This window comes from Physcomitrium patens, chromosome 5, assembly GCF_059467195.1.
Source record: "Physcomitrium patens ecotype Gransden chromosome 5, ASM5946719v1, whole genome shotgun sequence".
Lineage (NCBI taxonomy): Eukaryota > Viridiplantae > Streptophyta > Bryopsida > Funariales > Funariaceae > Physcomitrium > Physcomitrium patens.
The window spans coordinates 3,558,239-3,575,606 of record NC_143414.1 but is presented as its reverse complement, the minus strand read 5'-3'; the positions used below and the strand labels follow the sequence as shown (position 1 = coordinate 3,575,606).

Here is a 17,368-nt window from a genome sequence, read left to right as displayed (position 1 = left end):
TAAAGATTTGAATGAAGATTTAAATAAAAAAGAAAGGAAAAAAAATAGAAGACAGAAAATAAATAAATTAATTAATTAATTAAAAGAATTTAAAGAGGATATGGTTCAATTGACTTTATGATCTAAATAATTTATGATAGGTGTTATTTATAAGAAATACAATAATGAAGAAAAATTTCTTTTTGAATATCATTTAAAATTTTGTACAAATTATAATACACATACTTATCAAACTAATAATTTTATTTATAATCGAAATTATAGAGATAGAAGTTTAGCAATTAATTAAGTACAACTACAATTTAAAACACAAGAAGAACAAAACCTATGAGAAGAAATTTATCTATGAATCAAGATAGAGATCAAAGACCTCTAAATCAAGAATATTCAAGGAAGGATGATATTATAAGAAATAATAATTATAGAGGGAAAAAATATATCTTTATAAAGAATGATATTAATCCAATTATTATGAAGATAGATTATAACAAAGATATGAAAGAGACATGAATGCAAATTTATCAAAAAAAGATTATGTAAATTAAGCATAGGAGATAATAATATTAAGTATTATTATTACCATCAAAATAGACATATAAAAGTAAATTGTCAATTATAGCTCAAACATCAAAAAAAAAATGAAAGAAGCACAAGTACAAAAAAAACTTATTGTAGCCAAAAATATAATAATCTCAAAAGTTTTTATAATGATCCAAGATCAAAAGATAAAAATTGAATTGAGAATGAAGGATTAAGCAATAGTAGTATTGATAAAGAAAAAAAAGATAGAAGTAGAAAGCAACTCAAGTTCACTAATTAAAATAAATTATAAGAAAAAGACTCTTAAGAATGGAAAAATAAAAGAAGGATATACAAAGATATAATTATAGAAGTACAACAATTAAAAATATAATTTAGAAATTTTCTAATTTTAGAAATAGATTCATATGAAGAGATCAAAATAATTATTAAATAAAGTTAAAAATATTGAAAAAAAAGATTAACAAAAGAAGAGAAGATTGAAAAAATAATAAGAGATGTATTTCAATAGATAAAAACATACAGTGACAAACAAAACCGAGTACAAAATCTGAAGTGCCAACTTTCAAGAGCAATTACAGAAATTTCAATGATTGCTTTATAAATCTGAAAGTTACATGGAATAATACACACAGTCTTGTACACATGTACAAAGTTGCACATCAAATTGATAACTAAACATCCTTCTATAAAGTCAAATCAACAACTATGTCTTGTACTCAGTATTGTTCAAAGAAAATCTTCAAACTTCAATATTTAGTCTAATAACCTTTTGCTTCCAAAACAGCTGAAATCCTTCTTGGCATACTTTTGTATAGTTTCTCACAATCTTTTGCATCAAAACTAGGATAAATACTACAAACATTCTCCCACAATTCTTGAACATGTCTTAGCATTGGAGTGACTTGGCTTAAACGCTGTTTGAGAAGGGCCCAAAAATGTCCCATTGGATTCAAATTTGGAGATTGAGCTGGCCATCGAAGGAGCTGAAATGGCTGTGAAGAGAGCCAAAACTGAATACTTTTTGCCATATGTTTGGGATCATTATCATGTTGAAAAACCACCTTAGTAGGATCTAAGTTGTAATTCTGTATGGTACTTTGCAAGTAGGTTTCTAAAATTTTTTTGTACAAGTCTTGCTCCATTCTACCTTCAATTTGATAGCAAGCACCCGGCCCAAAAGCAGTCATACAACCCCAAATCATAATTGAATCACCATCATGTTTGATAGTTTGACTAACATGTTTAGGTCCAAATCGTTCTCCTTCTCTCAATCAACACCAAGACCTACCAACTGAGTTGATTAGGTTAATCTTTGTCTCATCACTGAAAATAACCCGTCTCCAATCATCAACGGTCCAATTTTTGTATTTATGAGCAAAACTCAACCTTGCAAGAACATGTCTTTTGGCAAGTAGAGGCTTCTTTTGTTGCACACAAGCACCCAAACCAGCTTCTCTTAAACCACACCTCAAGTTGATCTCTGAGAAGTGTTTACCTGTTTTTATCTCGAAGTTGTTTTGCAGCTGCACTTGCCGTTTTGAGACAACCAACAGTGATAAGGTGCACACCAAGTCGCTTCTCTTGCTCTCCTAAAACCTTTGGACGTCCTCCTCTTTGCTTTTCTATTTCACCACTAATCTCCCTCCTCAGATGAGCTACTAAAGACTGACTCATTCTAAGTGAGTCTGCAACTTTTCTTGTAGAAACTCCACTCCTAAGCTGCACCAATGCTTGGTGCTTCAATGATTCACACAACCGAGGCATAGAGATACAATTGACAAATCAACTTTCACTATAGATAGTACACAACAAGAGCAACACAACAAACAAAAAATGCCCTCAAATCTTGCAACAAGGAGTGTACATTGAAATTTTGAAATTCAGCAAGAAGAAGCAACCAAAACTGAGTACGCACGTCTGTGTGCTTCTACAATACTTTTCTCATAAACCCTACCTCAAATGATAATGAGATTTTTCATCCATGTAGAGGACTAGATGAATACACACAATAAAAAAGTAATTCTATCAATTGACTTATATGTCAGTTGGAAGGATCAATGAACTATGAGTGTTCAGATTTTGTACTCGGTTTTGTTTGTCACTGTATATACATACATACATATATATATATATATATATATATATATATATATATAGGACAATGATTAGAGTTAGTTCCATATTAAAAAAAAAAGACTATAGAAGCATGTCTTCTACTATGAAAATAACTTATACATTTGGAATGTTATGATTAGGAAAGAAGATTGATTGATAAAAAATAAATTATTTATCAAGCCAAATATTCATTAAATCATGAAATCGATATTGAATTATTTGGATTAAAAAATATATTTAATTATAATTATAATTTAATAGAAAGAATATTTCATAATGATATTAAATCTTAAAAAAAAAAAAAAAAAAAAAAAAACCTCTTAAATCAATAGAATTAGTATAAGAATTAATAAAATATATCAATCATTTTTATAAATTAAGAATGGAAGTAAGAGAATTAGATACAACTCTAGCTATAGTGGTAGTTAAAAAAAAATCCATCATTGATTGAATCATCTATGAAAAAGACTAAATACATAGAGTGGATTTTATAACTAAAGTTCAATTAAGAATAGTAAAGATAGGAAAGCAAAATAATGAAGAAAATAAGGAAAAATTAATAATTTTTTTTAAAAAATACAAAGATAATTTTACATAAAATTAAAAAGATTTAAAAGATATGCCTACTCATTTTTGGGAGTATTAAATTAAACTTGAATTCAATGAAAAATCAATTAAATAAGTAAGATATTGAATGAATCTAACTTATGCTATAAAAATAAAGGAAAAAATTGATAAATTACTTAAGATACTATTTATTTATTTTGTGGATCAAATAGAATGATTATGTTCAATAGTTATTATTTCTAAAAAAAATGAAAAACTCTGGATTTGTATTAACTATTGAAACTTAATGGAGTCACAAAAATTGATCCTTTTTTGCTATCTTTTACTAATGCAATACTTGAAATAGTGGTTGGATATGAACTTTATTCTACGTTAGATAGATTTAATGGTTATAATCAAATTCTAATGGTTGTAAAATATTAGCTTAAAACTTGTTTTATTATAGGATAGGAACCATTTTCATATTAAATAATGCCTTTTGGATTAAAAAATATACTTATCACATTTCAAAAAGCAATCATGTATACCATACAAAATATTTGAATAATTACATTGCAATTTTTTTTTTAGATAATTTAGCATGTATAGAAGTCAAATTAATATTTAGAATATTTATAAAAGTATCTTCAAAGATATTAAGAATATGGAATTTGTCTTAATTCAAAAAAAAGTTCTTTTGCAATCACTTTAAGTATATTATTGGATCATATTATTTATAAAGAATGACAACTTGTTGATCTAGCAAAACTACAAGTTATAATTGCTTTACCAACACCAAAGAACTTAAAAGAAATATGTAAATTTATAGATTCTATTAATTATTACTAAAGATTTTATATAATTTTATAAATATATCACAACCTTTGATGAACTTAAAAAAATCTAGTATTAAGTATATATAAACTACCAAATTTTAATAATCTTTTGAGGTTTTAAAAAAAAAGTTAATAACTATTTTAATTTTAATCACACCACATTAGTATAAAACCTTCTATGTACATTATAATGCTTCAAATGAAATAATTAGTAGTATTTTGGTCCAAAATATTATCAAGAAATTAGACTCACTAATTTATTATATAAATTGATTACTAAATTAAGCTAAAAAAATTATAATACCACAAAAAAATAAGCATTGGCAATGATTTATTCAATTCAAAAATTTTGACATTATTTATTGATAAATAATTTTATATTCTATATTGATCATCAAAAATTATTATATTTAATTAATAGATAAATAATTTTGAAAAAGATAGAAAGGTAGATATTATTATTACAAGAATATGATTTTAAAACTATTTATAAACTAAAATGTCAACAAGTGATGGAGGATTGTTTATTTAGAATAACTATTGGAGAAGTATCTATGAAAATAATAGATACTTTTTCAAATAATAACTTATTTATAGTCTAAATTAATTTAAAAAATATAAAAAAAAAACCATTATCATTCATAGATTGATAAATATCTTTTATTGATTTTTTAAAAAATGGATGACTTACCACAACTACTCAATCAAAGTCAATAGAAAAATTATTATATAAAGTCAATATTTTTATTTAGACAAAGCAAATTACTTAATGGAAACTTGTTTAGATGGTATAGAATATATTTTTTTAGTAATTCGTATTAAAAATACTATTATTGTTGAAACTCATGAAGGACCTAGTAAAAATCATTTTTTAGCTATTATAATATTACATAAAATTCTTATTAATTTATTTTGGTGGCCAAAATCAAGACAAGATGTACATTATTATTGCAAATAATGTGATTTTTGTCAACAAACAACAACTAAAACATACAAATCCAAAAACCTTTTATATCCAATATTTTAGCGATAGAGAATTGATTTTGTTGGATCAATAGATCCACCAACTATTCTAACAAGGAATCAATATATTATAACAACAATTGATTATACAACCAAATAGACGGAAGCAAAAGTATTAAAAGATAATATAATTAAATCAACTACAAAGTTCTTATATAAGAAAATTATAACATATTATTGATGTCTTATTAAATTAATAAGTAAAAAAGAGTAGATCTTATTAATGAAATAATTCAATTATTAATATTAAATTTTTTAATTCAACATTGAAAATCCATAATTTAATATTTTTTTAAAAATGATCAAGCTAAATTAATTAATAAATTTCTTAAAGGTGTATTAATTAAAATAATTAATTTAAATCAAATAGATTAATATATTTAATTTTATTTAATATTTTGGATATTTATACTGCATATAAAGTAACAACTAAGCATACACTTTTTTCTTTAATTTATGGCATGGAAGTGCTTTTACATATCAAGTATATAAATAAAGTTAAAAGAAGAAAAAATCAAGGTTTTAATGAAGAGGGTGATAGAAAAATTTCTAAAGGTAGTGAAGATATTGATAACTAGTTTAGTTATTTAAGCAATTGAGAAGATATTTTTATATTGAAAATATCAATTGAAAGGAAAAAAAAGAAGCAAATAAATTATATAAGCAATATTTAACAACTTCTAAATGAAAAAAATATAAATAAGTTATTAATACTACAAATATTAAAATGATAAAAAAATAATGTAATAAATATTTTAAATAGTTCAAGAATAAATGATGTTTTTATAACCAAGAAAATTTAATGATTATTAGATTACATAGATAGTTTGAAGGCAAAAGTTATTATGTTAGAAAGCACAAAAAAACATATAGTTAAAACTCATGAAGAAAAAAAAGAAATTCTATCAAAGACAAAAGAGAGATTATGGTCTATTTTTGAAGCTTTATGACCACTTTTTTTTCTTAAGGTACCATGTATAATAGAAGAAATAACAACTTTAAGAACTAAAAATGAAATTAAAATACCAACCAATGGCAAGATATCACTTGAAGGCAAGGTACCAACTAAAGATAAGATATCAATTGACTAGAAGATATAAAGTGATTGCAAGGCATCAATCAACGCCAGAGTATCAATCCACTACAAAATACTAATCGATTGCAAGGTACGAATTGATAGTAGGATATTAATTAATAGAAGAATATTAATAAATAATAAAATATCAATCAATAATAGGATATCAATAAACAACAGAGCATTAACAAATAACAAAGAACAAATATTAACCAACAAGCAACTATTACATGAAAAAAAAAAAAAAAAGAAAGAAAAAAAAACCAATGTTTTTGTCAAAGATACTAGTTGAATATCTATCAAAGATCCCAATCAGATATCTATTAAGAAGCCAAGCTTGGTATCAATCAATGATCTCAAGTAAGCATCAAATAATAATTCAAGTTAGGCATTAATTAACATTTTCAACCAAGCATCAATTGACAATATTAATTGGATGTCAATCAATAATTCCAATCTAATATTGATCAAAGATCCTACTAAGATCTTGATTAGTGATCTTGATTGGATATTAATTGACAACTCTGGTTCCACATGAGTTGATAATCTTATAGAGACTTTAAACAATAAGGCCAAGAAAGCTACGAATATTGAAATCTAATAAATAAAATTGAATAATCCATCAAAAAAATCATTTGATGACTATATGTGATTTTTTATTCATTGAGAAAAATAGAAAAATAAACAAGATCTATAGTATAATATACAAAAATTATAATTAAAAGATATATAAAAAATATTGTAAGTTGATGTAACAAATTCAAATGCCAAAGTGCATTATAAATTGCCTCTCATGAATACAACTAGAATTTTAAAAAAAATAGTGATAATAGATTGATTCTATAGGTTTTATAATTATACTTTAGTTCTTTGATAAGTTCTTCTTTTATTAATCTAGTCCATATTCTTTACCAACTAGATTCCAATCACATAATTAGAAGGGAACAATCACCTGCTTAGTAATCAAGTATGCCACAAAATACCCTTGTTTAAGTCATACAAACTATAAAGCATCTTCCTACTTGGTACTCTAGTTTGTCACAAAATACAATCAATACAAGCAGAAAAAATCAACGACAACATGGTAGTAAGTGAGACATCAAAATAAAACCAAAAATTCTATGCATAACATGTCCTAATCAATATGTAAAACTCTTCAAATCAACATATCAATAACATATAGTATACAATTAAGGCTGCTTACTACACTCTATGGAAGAGCCTTCCTAAATATCCTTCTGCCATTACACTAGTTAGAGCAATCTACTTATCAAATAAGACATAGTTCAATATTATGAGGACCATAATCATCCAATTAAAGCTCTACTTTGCAATATCCAAGCTTCTAAGCAATACCACCATTATATTAAAATTCAAGAGTGCAACTTCAAATAATATTCCTCCAATATTGAAATCAATATCAATAGGGCAAACATAATGAAGGAGGACTTTGGTGGGTTACGTTTTCATGCATTGACAGGTAGGAAGGAATGTGGCAACCTCAGCAACCATCTATTCATGAATAAAAGGAAAGATGGCAGGCTTGACAATATTGTATGGTATAATTTCTTATCTAAAAATATACTAGGTACCTAGTTATATAGAATTTAGTCTTAACTTATTCGCCAAGTTTCAATAAGTGATTTATTTTTATTATAGAAGATATATAAACGAAGCAATATAGAAAGATATTCTAATAGCAAAAATCTTTTATATTTAAGAAAGTTTATAAATAAGGCTTCTTAAATCATTGAGAAATATCCTAACATCCTTTGCTATACCAAATCATAATTAATTATTTGCTAGTAAGTTAAATTTTTCACAAGTTCAAAGAAAATTCATAATCTTTTCTCAAAAATCCATCTTTATATTATAATTTTTTCATAGCTTCATATCTCCATCTTTAATATGTGTATAAAGTCTTGGCTTTCAAAAATCCTTTTATTTTACATAAAATACTCCAATTATAGCAAAATCTTTTTAAAATATTTTACTCTTGTAAAAGATTTATTTTTTCCAAACTTTAATATATCATATCTCTCGATCCAATTGTTTGGTTTTTTCAAATTTCTAGAAAATTTAGTATTTACCTTTAATTTTTATTACAAAAAAATGAATCAAAAATCTACTATAGATTGTTTGGCATCTTAGAAATCCTAGCAGGTAGTCTAAATTCTAATTTACAAGCACTTGAGTATTATTTTTTCTATATCTCAAAATCTAAATTCCAAATACAAAAAAATTTATATATAAAATTAACTAGCTTGATAACATATATTTTTAGAAATTTTTAGCTAAAATCTTTTCAAATTATTGAAGATATAGCTCAAATACAATTATTTGTAAATCATGTCACTTACTTTCTTTAGATTGCAAGTACTGACTTCAACTTCTTATATCTTCTTTATTCCAACTTAGAATTCATCTAACAACATATAAAAATTATATATAAAAAAAATTGTTTTCTTTGATTCTAATTGTTGATCCTTCATTGCTTTTAATATGCATAGATTATATCCAATAGAATGATAGTAGGTACAAAATCAACACCTCAATTTTGAGCACCTATGTATCTTTCATAAAAACTCCAAATCAATCAAAATTTAAACCAAAATCAAAATTAAAAACCTAAACTTCTTGTTTCTAGCCTCTTAAGTTCAAATGCCTTCAAAAGAATAATCCTAATCTCTAATAAGGCCTCAAGTAGCCTCCTTGATGTCTATTGGGCATGAATATTGGTAAATAAGAATAGAAAATTTCATCATCCATCTCCATTCATATGATTGGCTTTACTACACTTTTTTACATAAAAGTCTTTCTCTAATCCTTATTCTAATAAGTTTTGCATAATATGTGTCCTAAACATCAAATAAAAAAAACAAAATAAGATTTTAAGAGTCACCAATGCCTAATAAAGGTGGCTCTAAATATATAAAATCTATTATCAATATAAAATCAACCTCAATAATAGCCCTTTTTAATTAACTACTTCAAAATAGTAATCTAATCACATTTTATAACTAATTAAAATCTAATAACATGGTTCTTATTACATTGTATAATAAATTATATATTAAATATGTATATACATTATTTTCATATGGTAGCCAAATCACAATTCAATAGTGGTGATTCATCCATTGATAAAAGAAAAAATAGCATTTGTTATAGCTACCCATTTATAGACAAAAAAAGAGTAACAATTTTGTCGACCAGCTGTTGCAGTTCTATCAACTCTATTAATAGAATCTAAGAAGGATCCACCATTATTTCAGATTTTTATTGACAGCAAGTATGGACAAAGATGGCCACCAAATGATGGCCATTCTTTATTAAAAGCTAATCACTACTTAGCTTTCGATTCTAACTTAAAAAATAAATTTGAAGTAAAAAGCCTCTTCAATATTCATTTAATGCATGAATTTAATGCTTTACAATAGAATATGACAACTAATATTATATTAACTATAAAGATATGTTGTATAATAACTTTGAAGATAAAATAATATATCAAAAGAAGTCAAGAAAAATTCAAGCAGATATTTTAAGCTATCACAAAAAAAAATTACAATAATTTCAATACAAGTCAAATACATGAAGATGACTCGGCTTTAATTAAAATTAATGATATATAAGTTTTTAGAAAAAATAATTTTTGGAACATGAAAAAAATTTATTTCATAAAAATTTAAAAACCAAAGATGAAGAAATTTATTATTTACAAAAAAGTAAAAAAAATAAAAGATTTTAATATATTAAAAATATATAAAATATATATTAGAATTTAATAGTTACTTGGATGGAATATATTAATTATAAAAAAAAATTAATGTTAACCTCAAAAAATTATAATTATTAGTAAATTAATAAAATAATAATGCTATTTTTTTAAAGATATATTTTAGAGGAATTTAGGATAAATGAATGAAAAAAAAATCTTATAAAAATATTTTTTGGTATAAAAGTAAACTATAGAAGTATAAATAATATTAGAAAAAAATAAGAGAGTGTAAAAAGACAAAGGAATTAGCCATCTATGTGTTTGAAAGACAAGGTGGTTGAAACCACCTTTGATAGTTATGATAGTTAAAAATAAGTTAGCTTTATTATATTTAAATAGTATTAAAATAAATTTATTATAAAGAAACTAGAAATAGCTCTAAAGTTATATTATAATTATCAAAAAAATCATAATAAAAAAATTATATTTCACATACTTATATATCATTTCATCATATATTTTTAATCTATTATTATTAAATTGTAAGAATTACACATTAAAGTTTTTATAGATATAGATGTTTTTTCACACAAAAAAGTAAGAATTTTGAAGACTAGGTTGAAGAAGACAAGAGATGATTGAGAAATACATTGAAGATAGATTTGAAGTTGAATTGTCTAACCTCAAATTCAACAAAAATAAGAAATTAAAAGACTTAAAATAAGTGCAAAGATGGTTACTATGTAGAAACATAAAAAGGATATTCTATGATTCTTAAGATGTAAAAATCTAAATATTTATAGATGTTCTTATCTTGTTTATAAAAAAAAATGATCAATGTAGATCTGTGATTATTAAGGATTTAATAAGATCATAGTGAAGAATAAGTATCTTTTATAATTAATATCAAGACTTCTAGATTAATTAAATCAAACAAAGATTTGTATTAAAATAAATCTACATAAAGCATACAACTTGGTATGTATTGAAAAAAAAGATGAATAAAAGATTACATTTTGAATTAAGTATGAAAATTTTGAATTATGTATGAACATTTTGAATTAAGTATGAACATTTCAAATATGATGTAATGCCTTTTGGTTGTACAAATATACCAATTACTTTTTAATATCTAATAAATGATGTGTTTTGAGAATTTTAAGATAATTTTATTTTTTTATTTAAATAATATTTTGATATATATCAAGAACACAAAAGAGCCCGTACTTCATGTTTTTCTAGATATCACAAATTTATAGTTGCATGACTATATTCTAAGATTAAAAATTGTGTATCTCATACAATTCAAGTTGACTTTCTTATGATACATGATTTCAAGTGGTGGCCCTAATATGGATCTTAAGAAACTTCAAACTATTTTAGATTCAAAGATTTAAAGAGCTATAAGAGATATCCAATTTTTTCTAAATTTTTCTAATTATTATTAGATCTTTATTATGAATTTTTTTTTAGATATAGCTTTACTTATATATTTGACTTGTAAAGTCAAACTTAAGTGGAATAAAAATAAATAAAAAATAAAAATAAAATTAAAAAACATCATTTAAAGCTTTAAAGATAATTTTTATTTTTCCACCAATTTTATACTACGTCAACTTTTCAAATGCATTTGTATAGAAACAAATGCATTGGACTTTACCTTTGATGTAATATTGTCACAAATCAGAGCAAGTGAAAATCTTCACCTATTAGTTTTTTATTCAAGTAAATTTGTAGCAATTGAGATAAATTATAAGATCTACAAAAAAAATAGTTTTTGTCAAAAATAAGAATTCAAAAAATAAATCAATAAATAAAATAAAACACAAAAAAACAAAATAAAAAAATGAGATGTTTTTGAAAGAAATATGATAAGAAATAAATAATTAAATATGCATATTTAAGAAAAAATAAGAATAAATATTGCTAAAGATTAAAAAATTAGAATGCTTATTTCCAAAGACTAAAAAACTAAAAATTCTTGAAACTAAATTAAAAGCAAGAAAAGAATTGATAAGAATTAAAAAGACTTTATTCTTACTTTTATATATACTATCAAACTATGAGTTATATAGCAAAGTTCTATAGGACCTCTAACACGTGTGTAACTTACAAGTTACATATTTAACTTGCAAAACAAGTTTTCTATATGTAAACCATATAGTCAATATGTACCACAAGTTATGAATATATGCAATACATGGCCAAATTGTTGGCCAAGATTTCAATCTATCAATTAACTATAGACTTGTATAAAGGCAAAGCTACATCCTTGAAGTTTTTTTAAAAGATATTATGAATTTTATATATTTTTATTTATATCTATTTATATTATTTAGATAATTATTAGATTAAATAAATATATTTGCAACAACTACTTATAATTACATATTCATTATAAGAATCTTGCTATCTTGTAAGATTCATGGCTGCCTTACAACCTTTTTTTATTAATATATAGAAATTAGCCAAGAATATTTTATATAAAATATGTCTTTAGAAATTAAAGATAATACACAAATTATCAAGGACATGAATCTAAAAAAATAAAGAATCAATATACTCTTGTGTGACTCAAAAAAGCTAAAATATTATTTAAAAATAATATGATATCAAATTAAAATAGTTATAGTCAAAGACAAGAAGACTAAAAAATCTTGAAATAGGACTAAAGATTAGAAGGCATTGTCATATTCTAACATGACTATATGGTGAAAATATGAATAAAAATGATATTATGATTTATACTCTATTATCTTGATTCTATAATAAATCTACATATTTAAATAATATTTTTATAAAAACCTCTTAATTTATTATTTTTTCTTTAAAGCAAGTAGATTAAAGATTAATTAATAATTTTATCTTTTAAGATGTAAAAATTCTTTTATTACCTTAAAAAGACCATAAATTAGTAAAAATAGAATAGAAAAAGTAAATAATTAATATAATTTACATTAAGATTAAGTTAAAGATAGGATTGGGCTAAAAAAATCCTAGGATAGGTTGGATTGATATCCGAGGTTTGACCATTTGTAGAATAGGATCAAAATCAGATCTTTAGCCATTAAAAGTACTACCTAGAGCAAAATATGAAGGCACTTGGAGGTTAACAACTAAGATTAAAGAGTTAGTTTTAAGTTCATTTGAAAAGTATAAGGTTTTTTTTTTATAAATTTTGGAATGACTTTGTAATTATTATTTTAAATTAGGATTTATATTGATGACTTTGGATTTATATAATACAATTAAGGCTAGTAATCTTGGCTAGTTTGTGCAATTGGTATCATATATATAGTTTAAAATTTGATAATACTTAGTTGATTGAGTGTACTAAGTGTATATAAAATTTTGTATTAATCTAAAAATGCAGTTGAAAGATATTTGGTTTTTAATACAACACAATATCAAAAGTTTGCAGTTTGAAGTGAAATAGGATTTCTATGATATTTGAAGATCTTTTAATCAAAACAACGTGAAATTTAGTATGGTATTAGAAGACTTAAAAATCAAGCTATATACTAATTTTGAGTTGTAATTAATAATTAAAAAAAAAACATTGCTACAAAAATATCTACAACAACTTTTAAATTGGTAGCCAAGTGACATCAATGTAGTTTTATGGACATTTTTTCACAATTTATGAGTTTGATTGGTCTAAACTTTTTTAATCATATAAAAGACTTCTAGTGGTATTTGAAAGCAAAATTTTTTATCAAGTGGACAATCAAATTAGGACTTATAAGTTGCTAAAACTTAGTAAGTAAGATTAAGACTTGTAAAGAGAAATCAAAATTATCTAATTATGAAAGTAATAAGACAATTGGAATTTGTGTATAGTTGAGGTTACTAAGAAGAGTCTTTTTGAGCACTTTGCATTGGCTTTAAGTACTTTTGAATTAAAATTAAAATTGTATTTTTTTTACATAGATAAAACTTATTAGGATTTTTTGAATACTTATAAAATACAACTTCACCTTCTACAAACATGTACCTAGTATATTTTCAAACAAAATAATATATAATATGACAACATTGATAAGAGTAAAGAAGGCTTTATTCTTGCTTTTATACATACTATCTAACTAGAAGCTATATAATAATGTTTTATAGGACCTCTAATACATATCTAATTTACAAGACGTATATCTTAACTTGCAAAGTAAGTTTTTTACATATGCACCATATTGTTAACTTTTACCACAAGCTATCAATATGTACAATACATGGCTAATTTTTTGATCAAGTTTTTAACCTACCCATCATTTATAGATATGTATAAAGGTGAAATTACATCTATGAAGCTTTTAAAAAGCTTTTTTATAAGATATTATTGAATTAATTTATTTTTATTTATTCATAATATTTGAATAATTATTAAAATAAATATATTTGTCTATGATATTACTTCCCTTTTAAAAAAAAATTCAACAAGGAGTAGCAATCATATGTTGAAGAAGTCCAAGATACAAAAAATTATATTTGTCATACATTCTGAACTTTGTTTTTTTTAAGATAGTTGATAAATTCTCTTAGCCACCAATAATGTTTTATTTTAAGGTGAAAAGACCACTTTATTATTTGATCATTATTAAGGCCTTTATAACTTTATTCAAATATAATATTTGTAACACCATCAAGAGTTCTTCCTACCTCTAATATAATCACCAAATATTAGAAGTCTCTTCTAAGGTTGTAATACTAAATGCATTGTATCTTGCCATCTATTTAAAAAAGAATATATTGTTCTTGAAAATCTTCACTTTGATTATGTTGTCTTAAAGGTTGTAAAAATTGTAATATCTTATTTGATTAGTTAGTAAATAATTACTCTTAACTTGGATCTGATAGCTATTAGTTCTCCATCTCTTTAGAACCACAAATATATAGAAATTAAAAATAATGATGGAAGGTTGAATGTTATCTTTTTTGAACTTTTGTTTTTTTATAGTAAAGACTTATTATCCTTCATCTTGATTTTGATGGATGTAGTTGATAAAAATTATCAATATTTTTTGTTGTATTTAAAAGATTCTTGGTTAGCTTCAAAGTACATTCACTAATATCACATCTTTGCTAATAAATAAGATATTTTAACCTATTTTGGCACTACCTTGAATCTAAGACTTCTTCAACTTCATATTTTTACTTATTATCTACTACTATAAGAAGAGGTAGTATTGTCATCTTCTTAGTATATTTATTGTCTTATATGATTTGAGAAGAGGCACTGATAAGGACATGAATCTCGAAGAAAGGGAATCCTCAATACACTCTTCTATCACTGAAGAGAACTAGAAAGTTACTCAAAAGGTGATGTAATATTAACTAGAATGGCTATTGCCAAAAATAAGAAAACTAGAAAGTCTTGAAACAAGACCAAGACTAGAAAGGCGTTGATAAGAGTGAAGAAGGCTTCACTCTTGCCTCCACATATACTATTTAACTAAGAGCTATGTGACGATGTCCTATAGGACCTCCAACATGTGTTGACTTTGCTAGCCACGTGTCTTATCTTGCAAGGCAAGTTATTTATGTATGTACCACACAATTGACTTATTTCACAAGCTACTACACGGAGGTAACTTGTTCCATAAGCTACCAATACATGGTTAGCTTTTTGGCAAAGTTTCTAACCTACAAACACATCTAAAGTCAAAACCATGTCTATAAAGCTTCTAGGAAGCTTCTCTAGAAGACTTTATGAAATTATTCTATTTTACATACTTCTACTTAATTATATAAGTAACTATTGAGGTAAATATATATATCCGTGACATTACCCTCCCTTCTAGGGATGAGTTCCACAAAAAGCGGTCTTCATATGTTGACAAAGTCCAAGAGGTGGCAAATTATATTTGTTACATACTCCGATCTTTGTTCTCTTCGAAGATGGTTGATAGGTCCTCTCAACCATCTATAGTGTCCCATATCAAGGCAAAAAAACCACCTTGTTAATTGGTCATTGTTAAGGCCTTCATAACTTCCTTCAAATAAAACATTTGGAATACCTTCAGGAGTAGTTCCTACCTCTAATAAAATCACTAAACATCGGAATTCTCTTCCAAGGTTGTGATACCAAACACGTTGTATCTCGCCATCTATTCAAGGAAAGACATGGCATTCTTGAGGATCTTTATCTCGATTCTGTCATCTTAAAGGTTGTAACAATCGTAATATCTCGTATGATAAATTTGCAAATGAAAGCTCTTGTGTTGAATCTGTTGGTTGTTGGTGTTCTATCTCATCACAAATACACAAAAGCTATAATGAAAGATAGAAGGTAGAATGTTATTTTTCTATGATTTTGTTTCTTTTATAACAAAGGTTTGCTATTCTTCATCTTGGTTTTGATGGATGTCGTTGATGAAAGACTTCAACTTTCTTTGCTGCATTTGCAAGATTCTTTGATGGCTTCCATGAGCATTCACTAATATCATATCGGCACCAATGAACAAGATATTCCAACCTATTTTGACACCACCTTGAGTCTAAGACTTCTTCCACCTCAAACTCTTGGTTATTATCCACTTCTATAGAAGGAGGTGGCATATGTCTTCTTCCCAAGATATTTATTGTCTTATACGGCTCTAGAAGAGGTACGTGAAATACAGGGTGGATCTTCATAGACTTCGATAGATGTAATCAATTAGCAACAGAATTGATTTGTTCACAAATAGGAAAAGGTCCGAGCCTATAATAATCTAATTTATTACAAAGACGAGTAGTCTTGATATTACAATGAAGTAACCATACCTTGTTGCCTATATTATATTGTAGTTGCTCCTTGCAATAGGCATCTGCATTGATCTTTTGTTGTTCTTTAGCTTCTTTTAATTATATCTTTATTGTTGTATGTAGCTCTGATGAGCGATTTGCTAAATCTTTTGCCACAAGATTATCAACTTTTGAAAAGTCAAAAGTATCAAGATGTAGATGATAACCATAATTGGCAAAGAAAGGTGTTTGTTGAGTCTAATCATCTTCATGATAGTTGATGGTACATCTCAAATACTACTCTAAAACTTGATTTACCCATTCTATTTGTCCATCAGTTTGAAGATGAAAAGCTTAAGAAAGCTTTATATCCACCTTTAGAATCTTAAATAGGATTTTCCAAAATCTTGATACAAATTGAGTCTCCTTATCTGATATAATATCTTTGGATAATCTATGATAGTGATAGATATTGTTAATAAAAAGCTTAGTTGTTTCTTCACTTGTGATAGATTGTGTATATAATAAAAAATAAGCCATCTTGATAAAACGATCTACTATCATAAATATAGAGTCATAAGAACTTGAGATTGAAAGATCCATGATGAAATCCATAGAAATAAAAGACCATGGTTGTTCTGGAATAGATAACGGCTGAAAAAGTCTGTAAGGGCAATGACGAGGAGTTTTTGATCTTAAGCAAACATCACAAGATTGTATAAAATCTTTGACTACCTTCCACATTTGCGGCCACCAAAAATCCTTGGATATTAGTTTTATTGTACCCAAAGT

General features: G+C 25.1%; 1 long non-coding RNA gene across 1 annotated transcript; it reads right to left on the bottom strand.

The window, feature by feature from the left end:
* Positions 1–1,115: 1,115 nt before the first annotated feature.
* Positions 1,116–2,454, bottom strand: LOC141045447 (uncharacterized). Its single transcript, XR_012217595.2, has 2 exons — positions 2,039–2,454; positions 1,116–1,560 (listed from the first exon to the last, which is right to left on the bottom strand). It is a non-coding gene; the product is annotated as an uncharacterized LOC141045447 (long non-coding RNA).
* Positions 2,455–17,368: the final 14,914 nt, after the last annotated feature.